The 21,490-nt window shown below is 41.0% G+C and overlaps 1 protein-coding gene across 2 annotated transcripts in view; it reads left to right on the top strand.

Annotated features, from left to right (window-relative positions):
- ANKRD6 (ankyrin repeat domain 6) overlaps nucleotides 1-21,490 on the top strand; it is a 109,716-nt gene that overhangs the window by 25,644 nt on the left and 62,582 nt on the right. Inside the window, exon 1 of one of the 2 annotated variants that reach the window (XM_031552529.1) lies at nucleotides 16,985-17,065. The exons of the other annotated variant lie outside the window; for it this stretch is intronic. The gene's annotated coding sequence lies outside the window, so the exon portion shown is untranslated. Of the gene's footprint in view, nucleotides 1-16,984; nucleotides 17,066-21,490 lie in introns of those variants that run through there. 2 annotated transcript variants of the gene reach the window in all.

Genomic DNA, 21,490 nt, shown 5'->3' with positions numbered 1-21,490 from the left:
AGATATTTTAAAAGGGTTATTCCAAATACTACTCCCCTGATGAAGAAGGATTCCACCATCACTGCATCTAGCTGTATTCCTGTATGAAACTATCCTTAGGCTCATTGCTCTTAAATTTCTTCCGGCAAGAAGATTAAATGCAACATCAGTCTTGGAACTGGATTCTCACAACATTCATAGGACAAATTAATTTTTAAAGTGACAGTACTTTCTCATAATCTAATGATACGTATGTTTATTAATATTCTCTAACTTCGTTTGTGTCACAAAACAGTTGAGTTTGAAAGGGACCTCTGGAGGTCTATCAAAAATATACACGCTTTCAGTATTAGAACAGCTCTGTTGGGGTCTAAATCCTCATACATTTTGCTGTTCTGATTGAAGGTGAGACCATTTTTGGTTCAAAAGCTTTCAAGTGTATTGCTGATCTCCAAACAGTAACACATCACTGTTTTGTGTCTAGTAATTATTTCAGTTACCCTTACATCTTTGTCCTTTCTTTGTCTGTCACCCTTGATTGAGCTTTGGAGCAGTGAGTGTCTGAGGAAGGTGATGAAGCAATGATAATGTAACTAATCAGAAGGAGGCATTAAGGATGCTTGCATCAAAAGGTTTATGTTGTGCTTTCAGCTTCGTGGGTGAAACTATGAAATCTTGTCAGAGGTCAGTTGTTCCAGAAGTAATTGGACAAAATAACAAAGGCATCGCAAGATTTGATCTGAAGCTATTTGGTAAAATTATGAAGCTAGATCACACTGATCAAAATCTCAAGCTAGTAAATAGTCATCTCTTGATCTTTATTTTCAAAAGTGGTCAGCATTTCCAGTTGCCACCAAGCTAGCCCCAGGAAGATGCCTCTCCTCCACCTTTTCTGTCATTACTAGATGTTGAGTCAGCAGTTTGACTACCCTGACGATTCTGCTCGTCTCTCCTTTCTCCCCAATAAATCTATGGCTTCTCTTTTTCTCCATGGTAAATCTATGGTCTGCTTGTGCCTGAAACTGTGTGTAGTTCTCAGTCCTCTGCAGATACTCACTTCTGTCTCACGTTGGTTGCTTTAGTGTCTGTCAGATCTCCGATGGACGTACTGTTAGGAATATAAGCCCCTGATGATTTGTAAGGGCCTATGGTGACCCTGCCAAGCTGTGGGCTTGGTCTCTGTATCAGATAGCAGACCAACAGCTCATCTCTAAATAACATCACCGTAGCAAATGCAGACCTGTAGTACAATTAACCAGACTGGAATGACAGCACATCCAAGTACTTTTTTTGGGGTACTTGGGGTTTTAGCATGAGTGGAGTCAGTTTTCCCAATTTCCATTCTTATGTTGGAAAGATTTCTTTTCCTAATGTTTTTAAGGAAAAAAACTGTTGGGATAGTCAATCACAGAAATCTGTCAATAGGAATAGGGTGACCAGGTGAATGCCAGCCATCTCTAGACCTACACTTTTCACACAAGAGCTTTTGACATTTCCCATATGTTATATTTCATGTGTTTTTAATGGTGGCATCCTGAAGTGGACATTTCAATACCGTCAAGCTGGAAGGAGGATAAATTTAGGATTTTCATTCTTTTTACTTGCTCTTTAATAGAAAAGAGCGATGTAATTGAGACTTTCCAGAAGGGTGAGGAGAGAGGGTTCCTGCTCCCAGAGAGGCTGAGGCAGCTCCCTGCTCTCTCTCCATGCAGGATTTGGGGTATGTCTCCCTGTGGCTTGCGCAACAACTGCCGCAGCCCTGCCTGGCCTCTAGCTTTACCACCTTCTGCTGGAGCACTGGGCTTTTCCTGTTGATAGGTGCTGCGCTTCCGTGCATGTTCCTGCCTCTGCCTTCCTCTCTCTAGGGCCAAAGAGCTCAGTCCAGTATTTCACCAAGCTTAGCTTGGTCAGAACTAGCATGAGGTGCAATCCTGTTGGCAAAAGATGCATTCATCTGCATGCCTGAAGTCATGTGTGCACTGCAGGCAGGGCAGGGGGGTGTTAATGTTGGGAGGGGAGTTGTTTTCTATTATTTATACATTTGGCTGGGTTTTTTGTTTGTTTTTACTTCAGTAATGATTTTATAGCCTGACTTCTAAACCTGTGTATCTTTTTGCCTACTGTATGGCAAGTTTATTTGGATCCAGCTGTTTCTATAGTAAAAGGCTGGTCTTCCACCTGCCCTAAAAACAACAACAAAAAAACAGGAAACTACTGCAAGCAGAAGAGAAAGCTTTGAATCCATACAAGAAGTTAAAAGAGAGCTGCAGTTCCACTGCAATCAGCTCACTGGGCATGTGAGAACTGAAATAAATATTGTAATAGTCTGACTTCTTTTATAGCCCTTCAAGACAAGTGCTTATGATTATTTGCTGTTAGACACAAATCAAAAGCAATGTATGTATTGTGGTTTGGGAACCATTATGTTAGCCTTGTGTGAAAAGGTAAAAAGAGCTGTGGTAAATTCCAGCATGCTAAAGGGATTCTTGCAGTACTCTTTATCTGCATTACAAATGTCATAAGGTATGCCAAAAAAAATTCCTTCTGAAAACAAGCTGCTGAATTTCCATATTTAGCCATTGGATCAGAAGAGCATTAGTCTCTTCTACTGTTTTTGTTATGGTATCCTACACAGCACTTTTTCTGTTCATGCTTGTTGCTGCTGTTCTGATGGCTGTGGAAGGTGGGGCGGGAAGGAGGGTCACCGTGTGCTAGGAAACCTCTCCTCCAAGCAGGCTCTCCTTTACTGGCCTTTATAGCACCTGCTAGCTGCCCCTCTTGGCACATTTGCACAAGCACCATTTTTGTAGAGCGTTTGGCCCTGATCTGTGCTGCCCTTTAGTTAGATCAATGCAAACCCATATGTGAATTTTCTCCCATTAGATTGACCTCGGGAGCAAACCTTTTCCCTGGGCTATTTCTGTTTTATGTACGTGCTAAAAGCATTGACTGTTAGTCAGAGTTCCTAGCTAGGTCATGGTTTGTTAAACGTAAAGCAAACAGACTAATGCTGAGCAAACTGCCTGAAGTGTTGTGTGATCTTCTGCTCCCTGCTACCCTCAGGGACCTCTTTTCTCTTAATTGCGTTACTGTATACAAGAACCTTAGCCTGTCTTTTTAATCTCACTTGTCAGTAAAAACAGCCGTGATCAGAAATATGAAAGCCCATCTCACTTACTGAAGAAAAATATTCTTTCAGTGTACGTGCAGAATAGTACCATATGGTATAGAAGTGCAGCCTGTCTGCCTAACAAAAATGAATAGGTCTGAAACCTTAATAAGTTAACTTAACCTTCATGGCTCTTCTCCAGTGCTGATCACTTTTCCTGGGCAGTTTGGGGATGCCCGCTGCATTAGAAGGCTGCATCAGATCCGAGCAGTTGTGTGCTATGAGGCAGTTCAGATGCTTTTGTTCATGAGGTGGAAGCTGGGCTCCAGTTTCAGACTCCCTTTTCCCATCACCACAGGGGTAGTGGCAGCTTCTGGCTCTGGATCCCAAGCAGCTGCAGCTGTGAGTTATAAAAGCCTTGCCTCTTTCCTCTTGGAAGCAGTGATTGTGTCTTCCTGAGAGGGGTGATGGGCTGAGAGGCTTCCTTACGGAGGCTGCATCTGCTCCATGCCTTTGCCTTCTGCACTCAAAGCAGGACAACTTTTGATGGCTGCCATGCTCTGCTTTTATCACCATGTTCCTCATTATGACAGAAAATAGCCAAATGAGAACTTCCACCCATTCCTGGCTTCCTGAGGATAGATGAAAATCACCCTTGAAAGGAATGATAAATGTGAGTTTGAAAAGCTGACTTTATATTGCTTTTTACTTTTTAAATTCCTTTCTTCTATTTCATTTGGAATTATAGAATCATCAAGGTTGGAAAAGACCTTTAAGATCATCAAGTCCAACCATAAGGCAAATTAAAAATCAGTTGTATAAAAGCTTATGTGATAAGGTCATGCAAGTTAGCAACATAATTTCACCACATATGATGGAAGAATGAAAACAAAATGAAAAATTTCATGGTGTCTTAGGAGGGTGATTCACTGACAGTGAGCAAAATAACAGACAGATTTGCTAGACACAGGGGGATCCCAGATATAGGCTGATGAATGATTTGGTTATATATATTGCACCATCATTTTTTTTTGCCAATGCAAGCAACAACAACAAAACCCACCCAGATGGGGACAAAGCATCATGTACAATCCTATGCATAGGACCATATCTGCAGTGAACAAGTATTCTATACTGGCTTTAATTCAGACAGTAAGTTTGATGGCTGGAGATTTGCTGCTGATTTCAGACTCTGGACGCTGTGGTATATTGGCAATGCTGACTATGTCTTTGAATAGGAAAACTAAATGTTGTTGGTTGATTGTTTTCTTTTTTTTTTTCCTTCTCCATTAGAGACTGTCAGTCTTAATAATAACGATAATGTATTTTTATAAAGTGTGTTATGTCATTTTCTAAAATCGAAGCACCAGATCTAAATAGCTGAGCTTCATTAAGGAGATGAAAAGAATAAAAAGGGGCATCTGGCAGAAGAAGGGAGGACAGTGTAAAAATAGAGGCATATGTTACTGTGATTAGCATTAGTCATTTCTGATATTATTTTCTTTATGAGCCTCTATTCTTATGAAGGTAGGAGACTGAGCCAGCAAAGCCCATCTTCAGGACACTTACACCGTGTTCCGTCTTCCTGGAAATATGTCTGAAGCTTGGAGAAGATTGAGATGCCATATAGCAAGGAGAGAGCTTTGCCACAAGGCTAATTTGATAATGTGTCCTAAATAAATCTTCAAAAAGCAAATCAGCAATTTTTATACTGCTCTTAGTTTATTCAATTATAATTTTTTTTCAATATGCCATTTTCCTAGAACATGATTCATTGTGCTCACTCAGTACAAAATCCTGTAGAATATAACTGATACAAACAATTTCCTTATTTTCACACATCTCTGTTACTGTCTGTAGAAAGAAGATGGCTTGCTTTGCCCTGAGTGTCAGAGCTTTTGCCCTAGGCTGTAATACTGCATGTACCAAATAGAAATTTGTGTTTCAGAAACATTAATGTTTTTTCACTCTTTTAAGCTTGGGTTAAAGAGTCAGTTTGTTTCAGGCTTCTTTTTTTTTTTCTTTTGTTCCTCTACATCTTGTCCTTTTTCTGTCTTGTCCTTTAACTTACTTTCTGCAACTATACTTTCATCTTTTATGTTCATTATAGAACCACTGCTCAGTGCAAAAGGTAGTGGATTACCATTGTATGTCACAGTAAATCTGGTGCTGGAATCTTTATAGCTTGTAAAGCAAAAGCATAGAGAATTTAACTGAATTTATTAACCACACAAAGAAAGTCACTATCAAGCCTGGGAATGGAATGTAGTTATTCTGGTCACATCACCAGACCCTGTTACCTCTGTGTCTAATTATTTCTTTGTTTCTCTGTCTGACCTTTTTGGCTTTTTGTTCTCATTCTTTTCCTAATTTGAGCTCTGTTCTGTTGGTATAGGTTGCTGGTTGTTGGTATTGGTAGAGGCCTGGGCACTTTGGGGTTGCTTTGGGGTACATGTGTACGTACAGAAAAGCCTCTTCATTTGGCTTTCCATGATGCTTGGCATCATCTTGGTAGCAGAGGCAGAACACTTTTTTTCTGATAACATAAATACATTAATATAGTCAGATTTTAGACTGAATACTTACTAAGGAAGACTACAGAGCATGGATCTATTGCTGTCCATGGAGAGCAAGGGTTATAGGATTATTTCTGATTTATGTACAGCACTATATTTAGAAATTGAATTTTTCTTGGCATTTTATCTAAAGTTCCCTTGTGTCACTGACTGTATTATACAAGCAATATGTTGTAGGGAGGGTATATTGAATGAAAAAAAGGCTTGTTTGGTCTGTTGCGGGGAGGATGTCAAAGCTGCTGCTTGTGTCCTGGTGCTGAGTGGCCAGGGAGCCCAGCATCTGAATGAGCAGCTTGGTGCTTCATGGTGTGAGCTGCTGTGTCCTGCTGCAGCATTGGTATTTGTGAAAGTAATGTCTGTATCCTTTATAACTGTGTTTTGTGTGCAGTTGTTCAGCTTTCAGTGGAGCCAGCTTGGGCAGGTGCTGGATGAAAACTGCTTTTTCATGATAGGTTGTCAACACAAATTTCTACATTTGTGTTATCGTTCTCTGTTCCTATGTTGTAAATTGCCATACTTCTCTACTACCTTCTCTACAGACAGCTTAAGGGATTTGAAAAACAGCTGCAAGTGCTCAGCTTTTAATGTGTATTTTTATAGTTCTTTTTTTCTAGCAAAAATTGGATGGTGTTGTAGCTACTTCTCCTAGAGGTGAAATACACGGATGAGATTTACTATAATTTAATTCAGTCTGGTGTTCCTATGCAAAGTGATTAAAATTAAAAATATACATCAGCATTCATACTTCATTTTATCTCTTGTTGCAGTGGAGAGATCTGGAGGAGCATACGTACTTGAATACGTAGCCTAAGATTTCTTAATCAAGGTATATTAAGTGAATTAAACATAGACTACTTTACAGTAGCATTACTTTACATTTTTCATCAGTTTAATTGTTGGTTCTAAATCACAGCCTAAGTCATACTGGCATATCTTGCTCCCAAAAATGAGCTATTGTATTTAATTCTTACTTTGCCTACTAACACCCGCTGTTCTCTATTCTCTGCTAACATGTCCCAGCCTGAAAGTTATCTTTTATTACTCAGCCTTATTTTATTTATTTGCATTTCATTTGTGATTCACTGTGCCTCACTAGTGGTTTCCTCCAGTGCTGGAGGACTTGTGCTCCATATCCCTCACAGCTTTGTTGCCCTTCTCCAAACACACTCTAGGGCCTCCTTGATGTCTTTCTTGTAGTGAGGGACCCCAGACTGAAACAGGACACGAAGTGCAGCCTCACCAGTGTCTACTACAGAGGGATGATCACATCCTTGTTCCTGCTAGCAACGCTATTTCTGATACAAGCCAGGATGCCATTGGCCTTCTTGGCCACCTGAGCACACTGCTATTTTATTTCTTTAGTTTGTGCATGAGTGTCAAAACTTTACTGACATTAAGATACAGTATTCTTTTATTTTGCCTATTGGCAGGTTATCCTATTGAAGGAGATCTTAGATGCAATTTTTTGACAGTTCCTGTACCGTTTGGTTTTTATTACCTCATTGCCATTTCTATATGCACGTTGTGGCTGCTCAGCAATTCATTTGTGGTTGGTGAGGGTATGACTGCAGCTTGTAATTCCATTAGTTTTAATTTTTTCACTTTCTCGGTGACAGTGTTAGCCTTCCTTTTTAGACTTCATCTACTCTCTTCTTAGTGAATTCCTCTGAATAATGATGAATTGGATATTGTTTTGGTTATTGTGTAGATATGGTAAGGTGAATTTCATTAGGACCTGCCAACTTGTAGCTTCTAGCATAATCAATTAATATTATATCTGTTATCTTCGATAGTTTCTGTGGCTAAACCTTACTTGAATTAATTGTTTAGTGCTTAGTTGCAGTTGATACTTCAAAGGTGTTAGCAAAAAAAGCATGAAGTTCTATGGACTTGCTTGTATCGTCTATTGTTGTTAATAGGTAATTCTTCTTCTTAGTTCTAAAACATTTATTGGAAACTTGTTTTTTGAGTCCTTTTTGAACTTGATCCCTGTGTGATTTTTATCTCAACGTGACTCTACTTGTCTTTGTATTATGATTCATTTCTGATTTCCATCTAAAGACTTTCTAAAGAGATCCCGAAGGTTCATCTCTGCCTTTTGTGTATGTTGAGATGAGTTTGGCATTATGTTTAATCATTACAGCAGCTTTCAATAACTGCTGCATTTCTTCTCCCTTTAGGTGTAAAACCAGTGGTGCCCAACCACTTCCGAGGAGCAGACTGCATCTCTTTCCTTAAGGGTGGCAAGGCCAGATTTGCAGGACGAGCACTACGTTGCTGCTCCTTATGTGTGCAGTATGTGCCTTGCTGCCTTAAAATGCCTGCTGGGCAGCTCCAGCCTCTGCCTCGCTCCTGACCTTTCCCAGGTTTTCTCTCGTATACTTTGTAAGACAGGCCAGGAAAACCGTCTGTGTAGGCTGAACTGGACCAAAAGTTCTCTTCTACTTTGTCTCAGACAATGGCCAGAAGTAGATGGCTAGGGTAGAGAAAAATCAAAAATACTATCAGAAGTGTTACTTCCTCTTAACATTCTCTGTAATACTATCAGCTTAGGGACTTTCAGGGCTAGATGAGATTTTGTGTGTTTGCTGTTCCTCAGTAAATTTCCTTTCTGTGTACATGACCTCTCTTCCTTGTCCCCATGTAAACTTTAAGCGTCTTCAGTGTCCTTAGACAAGAAATTGCAGAGATTTCACCCTCTTCTTGTTTGCTTTTAAAACTGGCTTACCATAACATCTTCTGATTTATTTATTTTTGCTGTAACAGACAGTGAAGAGTTCATCCACATGCCACTTACATTGTGCTGTCCCACGTCACCTCCCTGCAATTTCCTCCATGGCTTTCTAGGGGTTTCTGGCTCAGACAAGCACTGTGTGGAAGCTGCTGTTTCTTGTTTGGATGGGCAAGCTAGAAGTGCATGCAGGATTTGAGATCTGGACTGTAATTTATGCATTGTACATTTATTCAATGACTATTGAGGGGTCTGGAGCACAAGCCCTATGAGGAGCAGCTGAAGGAACTGGGATTATTTAGTCTGGAGAAGAGGAGGCTCAGGGGAGACCTTATTGCTCTCTACAACTACCTGAAGGGAGGATGTGATAAGGTGGGAGATGGCATCTTCTGCCATGTAACTAGCCATAGGACTAGAGGGAATGGTCTCAAGTTGTACCAGGGGAGATTCAGGTTGGATGTTAGGAAATACTTCAGAAGAGTGGTCAGGCACAGGAATGGGCTGCCCAGGGAGGTGGTGGAGTCACTGACCCTGGAGGTGCTCAAGTAACATTTAAATGTTGTACTGAGAGACATGGTCTAGTGGAGAAATATTGATAGTACATGGATGGTTGGCCTGGATGATATTGGAGATCTTTTCCAACCTTGGTGATTCTGTGATCCATTCAAGGCCCTCTTCTGTTTTTTATGTGTTGGATTTTTTTTGTTTTTTTACCTAGCAGTTTCTAATGCTTGTTCCAGTTAATAAAAAGGCTTCAGCCACTGCTGGTTATTGACCCAATTGCAGTGGGTCTTTCATTGTTTCATTGACCTTATCGTCATGATTCCAAGACCCCCAAATGTCAGGGATCAGCTCAACATCATTTTGTGTGTCAAATCCAGTTGACCAGTTGCCTAAGATGGTGTCTGTTCTTTCTTTCACCTCCTGCTCCTCAGTCCCATCACTTGGTCTGCCCTGGTAACCCCATTCACATCTCACCTGGCCCCCTGCTTGGCTCAGTGACTGATCAGTGTGTTCACCCAGCTCACCGTGGGGTCAAGTGAGAGAAGAGTCAGGAATAGGTGGCCAAGCCCATGGCAAGGAGGGTAAATTTTGCATTTTGGCAGAAGCATGCTGTAAGGTTGTCTTAGCTATATCAGGTCACCTTTGCGCTTGGGATGTGTTCACAGGGTTTAGCCGTTGCTTTGATTTCCTAGGAAAATGAGTCCTGTTGTTTTGTTATTGTAGTCACTCAGCCTCCTTTTACCTCACATCAGGCTTCCTGGAAGCTTTGTGCCTTGCTTACTGGAAGGTGATCTGAAGCTGTGGCTTTAACCCAGACCTGGGCAGAGGGCCGCTCCCAGCTCCCGGCAACCTGCCTTCAGTGCCTTTTGCACATTTTTTTTAAGCCCTTAGCAGTTGAAATTGATGGCTGTCTGGCTAAGCGCATTTGCACCACACGGACCACTGCTGGCCAATGAGGCATTTCATCATGAGATATTTGCCCTTCTGTCCTCTTAACAAAGCCCTGGGAGACACCCTTCTGTCTTTCCCTCCCCCCTTTCCATCTGCAGCTTCTTCTCATGCCTTTCCTGGACACAGGACCACTGCCTTCATAAAATGCTGCTGTTTCATCAAAAAATAAGTGTTTCTTTCCCCTGTGGAGTCAAACAGAACACTGTGTTACCCATCGCAGCAGAGTAGGACTTGGAGTTGAAGTGGACAGAAGTCACTCTGTTCCTCCTGTCCCCATCCCAAATACCTCCCTGCAAAACCCCCTGCAGGATGGCCCCATGGCAGCTCCCAGCCCAGAGCGAGGGCTTCTTGATCCAGGAGGGGAGATGTGGGAAGAGAGTGAAGCACAGGAGTACATGCTGATGGGTTAGGGCCAGGTCAAAAGAAGGATTTTTCAAGCACATGGATCACACAAACTGGAGGTATTCCTAGATGATTATTAAGTGCAGAACTTCTAACCTTACACCTTCATGAAGGATGAATCGCCTCACTGTGCCCTGCTGGATGCTGGCGGCTGCTCAAGCCTTTGGCCTGGGAGCTGGTGGTTTCTGGAGATGCAGCCATTGACATGTAAATGGTCAGCTTGGGTTGATCTAGAGCCATGGGCACTGCTGCATCCTTCACTCCTTGCTACAGCACCAGTAGCAAATGCTCCACCACATATGATTGTGAGGGATCAGTGAGTAGTATTTGTGATGCTGGATTTTGTCTGTGGCATAACAACCTGCTGATTTTCCTACACTGAGACTGCAGTGCATGTATTTGGGTGTTCAAAACAGTTCTGCTTTTTTTGCTTCGGGGAGACCTACTGAAAAATTCAGAGCTGAGGTTTTATTACTTTCCAAACTGTTGTCCATAATAGGTTAGTTATAGACCTATATAGACCTATAAATGTTGTCTGGATTTGTGTTAGAATAATGGACAGTAGCAGTGGCCTAATCTTATTTCCTCAATTTCACAAACAGATGTTTGTGTTAATTTGTTAAGGTAAACTGGTTCTTTTGCTGCAGTGTTGCTGAATATTTTATCAGGCTCTATCACATAATAATTGTTTATGTCTCCAGCAGAACTTTCTTGTAATTTTCCTGTTCTGGCTCTACCAGTCTTGTAACTGCAGATAACATTTGTTATCACAAACTGGCATTGTTTTGGAAGCATATCTGGCCTATGGAACTGAGGCAAACATATACTGTATGTGAACTGAATGACTGGCAGTATTTTAGAGTTAGGAACACATCTAAAATACTCAAGAAGCATTGCTAATAACCTACTTCTTGGGAAGGGTGGTGAAAGAGCGGTGGCAGAGTTGGCTGGAACAGAAGGAGAGAAGTGCAAGGCTTGGCGTGGATGCTCAGGAGCTGTGTGAACACACTGAAGTTGTGGTGCTCTGTGCTGGGAAAGGAGCTGGAAATTTCTACAGGTCTTAGACGTCAGTCTGTGAGATGTAAATGTCAGTATTGCTTCTGAGTTTTTACAAACAAGGTGAAACTGCCGATGGACTGGCTCTCTGAAGTGACTACGATTCTGTGATTCTGTGAAGTACACAAAAGCTCTAGGGGTCGTGCTGCTGTATTTACTTGCAGTTCATCTGGGAAGGAAGGAAGGAATTTATTTATTGTATTGCATGCAGTAAGCCTGAAAGGCTCTGCTGTTTCTCATGGCTGCTTTGCTTTTTATTGTGACGGTGTTTCAAACACCAAAGCTTGTTTGGTAAGGTCATTTCTCGTGGTGCTAGAGGTCTCCATAGAGGACCAGCATGGTTAGGATGGGAGTTTACCTCCATCTAAACTGCAAATGGGGGGTTAATGTGAGGAGTACTACTTGGGCAATTGCACTGAGGGTTGCATCTTCCTGAATATTGTCCAAACAAACGAAGTAGCAGGGAGGGTTTTTTCTTTTCTTTGCAACTTTTGCACTGATGCTTATTACTCTGACAAGGCATTTCCAGTCATTCATGAGATATCCCAGGAGAGTGCCAGAGGCAAGACTGAATTTCTAACACAAAGCAGCTTTTCCTCTTCTCACCTAAATGTTATGGAGGCTCAGGGTAGATTTTCTGCAGTGGATCATTTTTGAGAGTCTTTTGCACAATTTTTATGCCAAATGCTTCAGTGACTTTAATAATACTATTGCAGAGGTAATTAATGACAGAGAAATTAAAAAAGCTCAAGAAAGGAAAGATATATTTTCACTTGAGGTTTGGAATGACTCAGAAACCCACTGAAGCACAGAGATGCATAAAGGCTCCTCCAGATGACATGAACTGCAGAAAGAGTTTTGCACCAGCAGTGACAGCATAATTTTGGAAGTCAGTGCCAAAACAAAGCATGGCAGACAAAGGTCCATGGGAGGCCAAGATAATCAGACTTATTTCTGTATTGGCCTCATCTGATTTCCTTACAGGTGAGCAACAAGTGCATTGGACCAGTATGTTATTTAGTCTCTTGAAATTTATTAATGAATAATAATGTGAGAATTTAGCAGGAGAGCCCATTTCCTTCTGCTTGGCTCTGTATTGAGGCTGCTGACTGTATTGTTCCCCTTTTCCCTTTTGCTCTTTGTTTTCTAAAGCTTGCCCAATGCCTGAGCTAATGGAGGTTTCCACTTCATCAGCAAGCAGAGCACCTGCCATGTGAAATCTTTTTCTTTTGAGTGAAAGCGTTCATGGACATGTCTTACAGATGGAGATTAAGGCCTGAGCAGAGCTGTCTGGGCTGCACGTTTGTTTAATACAGGGCCTCTTCATTGTCGCTGCCTTTCTGCTCCTCCACATTAAAAACCAGTGACTCTTCACCAATTCATTCATGACACTGACAAAAGAATGCCTAATGGTGCAGCAGAGATTTACATAGATAAATAAAATGTAGAGCATGCATTTAGTTGGTAAAAGGAGCCATTTTCCCACGTGGAGAGGGGATTAAACAGGAGATACATTTGCCTTCTGCAGCTGCTAAGGGAAATCTCGACAGACGACACTGAAATATATGTGTTGTGGGTAGAATAACTGATGGTGGTATAATTTTGTTTTGTTTCTATGTTTTGGTAAAGTCAGGCCTGCAATTCTTTGTTTGTCCTCAGAAGGTTTGGTGTGGTATTGCTGATTAGAGCTATTGAGCATTTCCGTGAGTGCCCTGACAGCATGGTGTCCACAAAGAGGATGTTTCTTTGCTGTGGTTTAGCCATGGAAGCAGTGCACAGAAATGTGCATAGGTGTGTTTTGGCCAAAGAATGATGCCCTTGGGACACAACCCTAGCTGTTGTGAATTGCACAGTTTACTCAGTTAGAAATAAGAACGTCTATAGTTTGCTGTAACCCTTTTAGTGGTAATATCCACTGTGCTTTTTAGGGATGCAGCAATACACTCTGATCTGCAGAGCATAAGGCAGTGTTGGCTCTGCTGGAGCTTGAGGCTGCAGGTTTTGGAGCAGACTGGAGCCTGGCTATGGGGGAACATGTCAGGGACCAGGAACAGGCCATCATGCAAGATGATGTTACAGGAGAGAGGAGAAGGGTTGGCTCGTCTTAGAAGTTTATAACCATAAAGTATGAGAATGTATTTACATGCTTCTTTTTGAATAAATGCATCATCAGGAAATATTTGCATTACACTGAGATGGCAGTGAATTGGGAAGAACTGCCTAATTCCAGGCAGCATGAAGGAAGGAGTTGTCAGGAAAGATTTTCCTTTCCTAATTACTAAATACACTTAAATGTGTGTAGGTCAGAAAAGAAAACTGGTCAAGAGGAGACATTTGGGAGCTAGCACTTCAATGTATTTGAAATAAAAATGAAGTCCTCTGTTCAGGAGAGACATGGACCTGTTGGAGTCCCAAAAAATGATTCAAGAGATGGAACACCTCTACTACAAGGACAGGGTGAGAGAGCTGGCGCTGCTCAGCCTGGAGAAGAGAAGGCTGTGAGGTGACCTGATACCAACCTTTCAGCGTATAAAGGGGAATTACAGGAAAGAAGGGGACAAACTCTAGCAGGATCTGTTGTGTTAGAACAAAGGGAAATGGCTTCAAGATTAAAGAGGGTAGATTTAGGTTAGATATAAGGAAAAAATCTTTTACAGTGAGGGTGATGAGGCAGTGGAACAGGTTGCCCAGAGATGTGGTGGATGCCCCTTCCCTAGGGATTTTCAGGGTGAGGCTGGATGAGGCCCTGGGTAAGCTGATCTAGCTGTGGTGTCCCTGTTCACTGCAGGGGAGTTGGACTAGATGACCTTTAAAGGTCCCTTCCAACTCTAAGGATTCTGTGATTCTATGATACTAAAGTGGCTCAAATTTGTTTTTTTTTGTAGTCTTGCAACTATTGGAGTAAAAATATGTGAAACATTTTCCTTCCAAATAAATATCCAGATATTGTAGAAGATTTTGCTTCCTCTTTTTTTCAGGCAGAAGAATGGTTTGAACAAGTAACATTGGGTTTTTGCCTGGCTTCATGTGACTCATCTTGCTTACAGCCACTACTTTAAAGCCTCCTTTCTAGAAATACATTTAAATGTCATTGCAATGTTCTTTGTAGCAGGTAGAAGTTTCCAGTGCTTGTTTTAATGTTTCTGGTGTGTGTTCCTCAGGCATAGCAGCATGAATGATGCTCTTTTTCTTTATCACTTCTATCTCTTGCTGTTCCACCTACTTAGAGGCTTTTTTAACATTTAAAAAAATATAATTTTTGAAGCCTTTATTGTTTCTGCTGTTTTCCCAAAGTGTATTGTGAGGTACATTGTCTTTGCAGTGAATGGCTGGAAGGGACCATCTCACTGGCACAGAAGAGCTTTTTCATCTGAACAGCTCAGAGGCAGCTTTGCTTGCCTTCTTTCTGTGTCCCTTGCTGTGGGTATCTGTGGATTTAACTTTGCTGTTTTTCACAAAATTCTGATGTTCCCAGTTTCTCTGAAGCAGACTTCTCTGGGCGGCACTTCTGCCTTTCTTGTCCATCTCCAGAACCGCCTCTCTGTGGGACTGTGGTGGCCTTTCCTTTCGCCTTCCTCCCTGGCAGGGTAATGACAAATGTAAGGCACCTGTGAGATGGTAGTAGATTCCTTTCTGTGTGCAGTGCTGGCTACAGAAGCACATGCACCTTACCTGACATAGCTAGTGGATCACTGTTGCTAGGACAAACCTTTGGTCTCTGTTGAAGCAGAAACAAATCTTGATGCTCCATTCCTACCAAATTGTATGCCTGAAGCTTGCTTAAAAAAAAACAACAACCTGAAACAGTCCTTTCTTCCCAGCTTAACTGGTTCAGCATGAACTCAGCTTTTCCTCATACAAACAGAGACAGCAAAATACACCTGTTTGGCAGGTCATTGTATATCAGAGACGCTGTGAACATACAGCTACACTGTGGAAACAGGCAAGTGTTTCTGATTTGGTTAAATTCTTAGAAAAATATAAAACAGAATCTCCTTAAGAAACATCCAGAACTACTTTAGGCTTGATGTGTACCTCATCTATCTGAGTAGATGTTAGGGACTTGATGTGCAGAGTCCTGTACAGCCTGGAGATCAGTGATATCTAATGCCTGCTCTGAGTGTGGCTGCTGGCTGTGGTACTGCATTTCCTTCTTGTCAGCCCTGACAGACCTGTGCTTCTGGGAATTCAGTGTCTGACGGTAATAAGAACCAAGATGAAAATCCTCTGGCTCAAGATGAACTCAGGTGGCATGAAGGATATGGATGAGTAGAAATGTACTTGAAGGTATTACCGAATTGCTTTCTCCGTGAAGGGTGCTTGTCTTTGTTGGCAATGCACCACTCCAAAATTTACTGGTTTCATCCTAAATCACAAGTTAGCAGCAGCCATAAACATCTGCCTCTACCTTTCAGTTCTTATATCTGTTTTTCATATTTAAGCGTAGTAATGTGAGCTTTGATCCCAGCATCTCTCTGCAAAATTACAGCATTACTGCTGTATCAACTGGTCTGGGTAAGAATCCCAGGTCCATATCAAGATTTATTTCTTTTTAATGCTTTAAGCTCTGTGGCTTAGTGGGAGCTTTCTTTGGCATTGGTGCTGTAGATTAAGAAACCAAAAGTTAGACCTCAGAAAGAGGGTATTTCTGAGTGTGCCTGTTCCCTTTGTTTAGAGAGGTAGGCATCCAGCATAGGATGAGCTAAATTCTTGCAGCTTTGCCAAATGAGCTGTGACATGTCATGCACTTATTCATGATAATACTGCAAGTTAATCAGCTAGCAGTTACTTTCCTGGGTGAAACACATTTAAACTACAGTGAAGAAGAGAACTGTGATTTATTTTGATTGTTTTTCCCCATTATATTTGCATACTGCAGTATGAAATACGAGAAACTATATATAATGTCTTCTTTTCTTCAAGGGACACCATAAATGAAGAGGGAAGTTTTTTTTGTTTTGTTTTGCTTTTTGGTTTTAAGAGTGCTTTTAGTGCTACCATATTCTTTGAAAAACCCAGGAGAAGCTTAGATCTGGGTGCTCCAAACGAGCACGTTGTTACCTTTATACTGAGTATAGCAATATATTTTTGTGTTGAGTAATATACAGAAATCATCTGAATATAGGAAACAGTCAGCCTTCTTTGTTTTATTCTCATTCCCAGCTCAGTATTAAGTAAATAGTTGTAAGATTCTCCATCAGAGGTTTTGAGATACTTTTCTTGTAGGTTTCAGAGTGCTTCTGATATAATAATCTGTTTGATAGAGTATTTGTTTTCAAACAAAGGACTTAATGAAATAACATTATACTTGCCTTTACAGATCAGCTGTACTTTTGTTCTCCTTACTGTAGAGGTTATAAATCAGGGTGGTCTAATTTACTGAAGGTGCAAACTCAGTTCTTGTGTTCAACTTTGCGTACACTGCTGAGAAGCTCAACATAAATTTGAGAAAAACAGGGGTTAAAAACTAAGCATTCTGCATTAACGATACATGAGTGTGAATTAGGGGCACCTGAAGAATTAGAAGATAAATATAGTCTGCAATCTGTGTGTAACAGACTCATGCACGCCAATTTACAAAGTATGGGAGGTTTGGGAGGTAATGAAGTAGTGACTGAAGAACTGTGTTTTCCTTGTTTGCCAGCCTGTGCACGTGTGCATGTTTTCCAGACGGCTGTGGTGGGGACGGTGGGGCTGCCTGGCACTGGAGCAGGTCAGAGCACTGGGACCATACTGGTTGCTTCATCCCAGCATCTGGTGAGGTTAAGCATTAGCACTGCTGTTAATGAACAGCATGAATGTTTAATTTGCGGATGTGAGTGAATATTTCGGGTTGGTTTTGTTTCTTCTGGTGTGTGGCCAACAAAGCTGTCGGGAGGAACAAAGCCTTCCGGACTGCCTACCATATAGATTAATTTACAGCTGCCAGTTTATATTAGTTGTTCTACTTATTCTGCTTGAGTGCTTTTTTGAGGAAAAGAGTAATTCTTAGCTGATTGTTTTGCAAAGAGAAAGGAATTAACTGTAAAGCAAACAAACTGGAGCTAATGAGGCAAGCATTTAGCTGCTGAGTTGTTTTCCTCCCTTTGCTGATAATTCTGTGCTATTTCAAAGGACTGGAGTTAGAAAACAGAATGTAAGTTGGATTTTGAACATTGTGTTAGCCTGCTGCATTGTGCTTTGATGAGACAGAGTGACCCTGTGGGGCTTTTTCACCGTCTCTTTCTGTGCCCTTTGGGAAATGAGTGCTGAGGTGGGCAATGCACTGTGGGGAGACTGCTAGCTCTAACCCAGCTTCTTATCTGCCATTTGAAAATCCAGCTGTGCTGTGCATTTTGATCAGTGTACATCTCTTGCCTGTGGAGTTCCTAAAATGCTGTATGTTTATCAGGAGCCCACTATGCCCCTCATTATGTGGCGTTTCCCTGTAATTTTCATTCTTTCTGTCAGTTTCATGGTAATAAATGATGGGCTCAGGCCTCCTGGATTATTACCAGTTTTATATTCATAAAGAGATCTGCATCCTTTTAGAGGTGACTCTGTACATTAGCTGATTATCTGTGAGAACATGAAAGAAATGGGAGAGTTTGTCCAAGAGCATGGCTGAGAGCAGCCAGCTTCACCCTTGATTTACTCCCACAGAGTCACAATAAAGCCCAGCATCTAAAATTGTTGCTCAGGAGGGCTAAACTAGTTCAGAAGGGTATTAGTTTGTTTACTTACAACAGAATCAGACTCACGGGAGATGCTCCCTTCTTCCCCACATCCAGCAGAGCTGAAGCTCTTTGTTGGCAAATTACTGACAATGGGATTAGATTGGGACTTTAATGGCTAAATATAATCTCTTATAACCCTGCAGAAAGGGTTCCTTCCCTCCCTTCGCTGGCCTAGATTGCAGAATGGAGAATAATGCAGATGTTCGTGCCTGTTTGAAAATCACATGGATGATAGCGAGACTCGAAGCATCCTGAGAGTTAAGAACAATTCTTCCACTGATGGAGGTAGAAAGGAAACCTACCCAGAGAAGCTTTGGAAGCCCTATCCTTAAAAGTGATCCAGGCCAGGTTGGATGGGGCTTTGGGCGGCCTGATCTAGTGGAACTAGAAGATCTTGAAGGTCCCTTCCACCCAAAAAACTGATTCAATGAGCCCACGAGGTGGGCAGAGCAGAGCAGAGCCACTGTATGTGGTGATGTTCTTAGTGACTCAGCTTCCCTGCCTCTCAGGCAGTTTGAGGAAATAATTTGGCTGGTTTGTGGAAATATTCTCCTGCTCATTATAGCAAATGTTCCTTTATATAATCTACTCCTAAAAGTTCAGATGGTGGCACTTAAAATAGCTTGTGTATTTTGATGCAAGTGATAAAGAGACATACACCATGCACAGGTGTATGCACGTGTGAGTGTATATACATACATATACAACACACGTTTACACATCTATCTTTTTCTGGTGAGAAGGTGGTTTTGCTTCACGGAAGGTTAACTAGCAGAGAGCGTGATAGCTGCCTCTGATGTCTGCTTTCTTATGTTCCTGTTGGACTTTGGCTTTGGAGCTTGCAGGTGTCTGAGTGCGGCAGTGGCACAGGTGTTTGCTATGCAGTGTGTAGCTTCATTTGAGAAATACTTTCTACCTTTTTTGGGGTCTTTAGTCTTTTGAAAGTCTTGTAATGAATTTGGAAATACCCACTTAAAGAATGTTGTTCCCTTAGCTGTTTCATAGCAACTGTTAGAAGTATGTGTGTGCTGCATTTCCTAAGAATGTTGAATGTGTCAGAAGCTGTTTGTTGTGTACCATGTGAAAGGCTTCAAAACCTTACAAGCTGGTCTTGTGTTTCTAAGACTGTAGCAAAATTGAGTTGGTACTGTTTTATTTTGAAGTGTACATTGTCATGCAGGGGGTACTGACTATTAAAAACGAACTATCAATCCACACAAAGCACACTAAAACTCAGAACAAAATATAATTCTAAAACAACAACAACAACAACAACAAAAAACTCAAAAAAACAAACCACAACCCCCACACACTTCAAAAACCACTCTGTTTCTTTATTACTTTTTCTATTAACTACTTTCCAATGGAGTCAAAAATTGGTCAGTTTGAATGCTTTTGTGTTCTTTAGAGAAGTAGCGCTTACTGTGGGTGGGATCCAGTTGATATTGGACTTTACCATTTTTACTGAAAGGATGACCAATGTTATGATTTAAGATGGATATGTTGCATATGGCACTCAGCTGCAGTAGCAGTGGTGTTACCCAGGTGTGCTCAGGCTTGTGGCAAAGTGCCTTTCAACTTTACAAGGACTCCATCAGAAAAATACTTGTTAGTAGGAAAAGAGAAGTTATCCTTCAAAGAGTAGATATATCTTATTTATTTATTGAGAGTCAATATTCCCAAAATTTAAGTTACAATTTCATAAAAATGTTTACAGTGAGGGTGGTGAGGCACTGGAACAGGTTGCCCAGAGATGCAGTGGATGTCCCATCACTGGAGAAATTCAAGCAACCTGATCTCATTGTGGATGTCCCTGTTCATTGCAAGGGAGTTGGACTAAATGGCCTTTAAAGGTCCTTTCCAACTCTAAGTATTGTAGAATTCTGTGATTCTATAAAAATAAACATAGGTAAATGTGAATTTGCAACATATCTCAAAACCTGTATTTCCTACAATTCTGCAATAGCAGTTTCAATATAAATGTTGAAAGAATGCCTACTCGCTGTGGGAGTTTTAAAGATATTAGGGCCATGAATGATGAAAATCAAAGACTATGATATGGGTGTGGATGTAGATGTTGTAGAAATAACAAGCTTCAGTGAACAATATGCTTTCTTGAAGATTTAGGGAGATATTCCTCGCATTGTTTAGTTTAATTCAGTTTCACGTTCAAGTAATTCAGAATGGAGAAACTAATTTAGGTACGTTCCATCAAGAAAACTCTTCTGCCTCCTTTACTAAAAGAGTAAAAAATATGATATGAGAGCCTGAGAGGTAATACTTCTGAAATGTTGAAGGATAACCTCACAGTAGTGAACTATAGTAAATATTAAAAAAGAAAAACATGCTCCATGTTTTTTTATTTTGTTGTAAACAATGCTTGGAGTGGTCTTGGAAAATTGAATAAAATTATTCTAAAGCACCATTTTTCTACATTGTAATTGAAATGGAATTTACCTCTAAACACATACCTGCACAATCTGAAGAAGTACTAGCTGTATCAAAGACTATGCCCAACAATTGACTGTTTTCTAATACTCTCTATTAAACAAACATTTATGAAAACATAGTAAATCAAAATAGTTATTTCAAATTTTACTACAACGTATTTTGTGTCTTCCTTGCCAACAAGTGTTGTGATTTCAGCTTTCTTAAATCACATGCTCATCTCGTTTGGGTGCTTTCCAGATACACAGCCTTGTATGGTCTCCCATGTTGAATTTGATTCTGGTATGTTCCCGACTGTGTCAAAAACCTGCAGTTATGCGCACAGGACTAGTGTGCTGCTTCTGAGGATTTCAGACAGGTGGGAGAATGGCTTTTCTGAAGGGCAGCACTGAGTGGGAAGCCTTTGTGAACTGTCCAGAGTGCAACACCGAGGAGAATAAATCACCTGCCTTTATATACCTGCAGTAGTGCCTGTGTGGGACGCTTCACTGGTTGGAAGCGTTTTGCATCATTTCTTCTAAGTTATGTGTTACGTTAGCTGCTTTTAGACTTATGTAATACACATAAACTAGCAAATGTTTATGTTCTGCAGTAGTTCTCCTCCTTAAAACAACAAAAAAATCTCATAAAGACCCATGAGCCATTCTCCCCTTCAGTGGGTTGCTATAATGTAGGTCAAGATGGACAAAAACCTGCCCTGTTTCAAGTTCAGTGAAAAGCAATTTTCTCAAAAATATAACGACGGGTTGTTATTGTAATGGTTTCCCATGGTTTCAGCACACTATAGTTTCAAGTCCTCCCCAACTGAATTAACTTGTTGAAAAATAACTGAGGCAGGGACAGACCGATCAAAAGACTCTCTGGTCTTCCTTCAGAGGCTACATCTCATTCCAGTCATACTTTGTCATTGTTTTTTTTCTTTGATTTGATGGTAGGTCACTTCACTGTTGACGTCTCTTTCAACTTGGAAAAGTCTCTTAGGATTCCTGACATCTACTGAACTGTTTTGTTGGTATTT

The sequence above is a fragment of the Meleagris gallopavo genome, chromosome 2, assembly GCF_000146605.3.
Source record: "Meleagris gallopavo isolate NT-WF06-2002-E0010 breed Aviagen turkey brand Nicholas breeding stock chromosome 2, Turkey_5.1, whole genome shotgun sequence".
NCBI lineage: Eukaryota > Metazoa > Chordata > Aves > Galliformes > Phasianidae > Meleagris > Meleagris gallopavo.
This window is presented reverse-complemented; position numbering and strand designations above follow the sequence as displayed.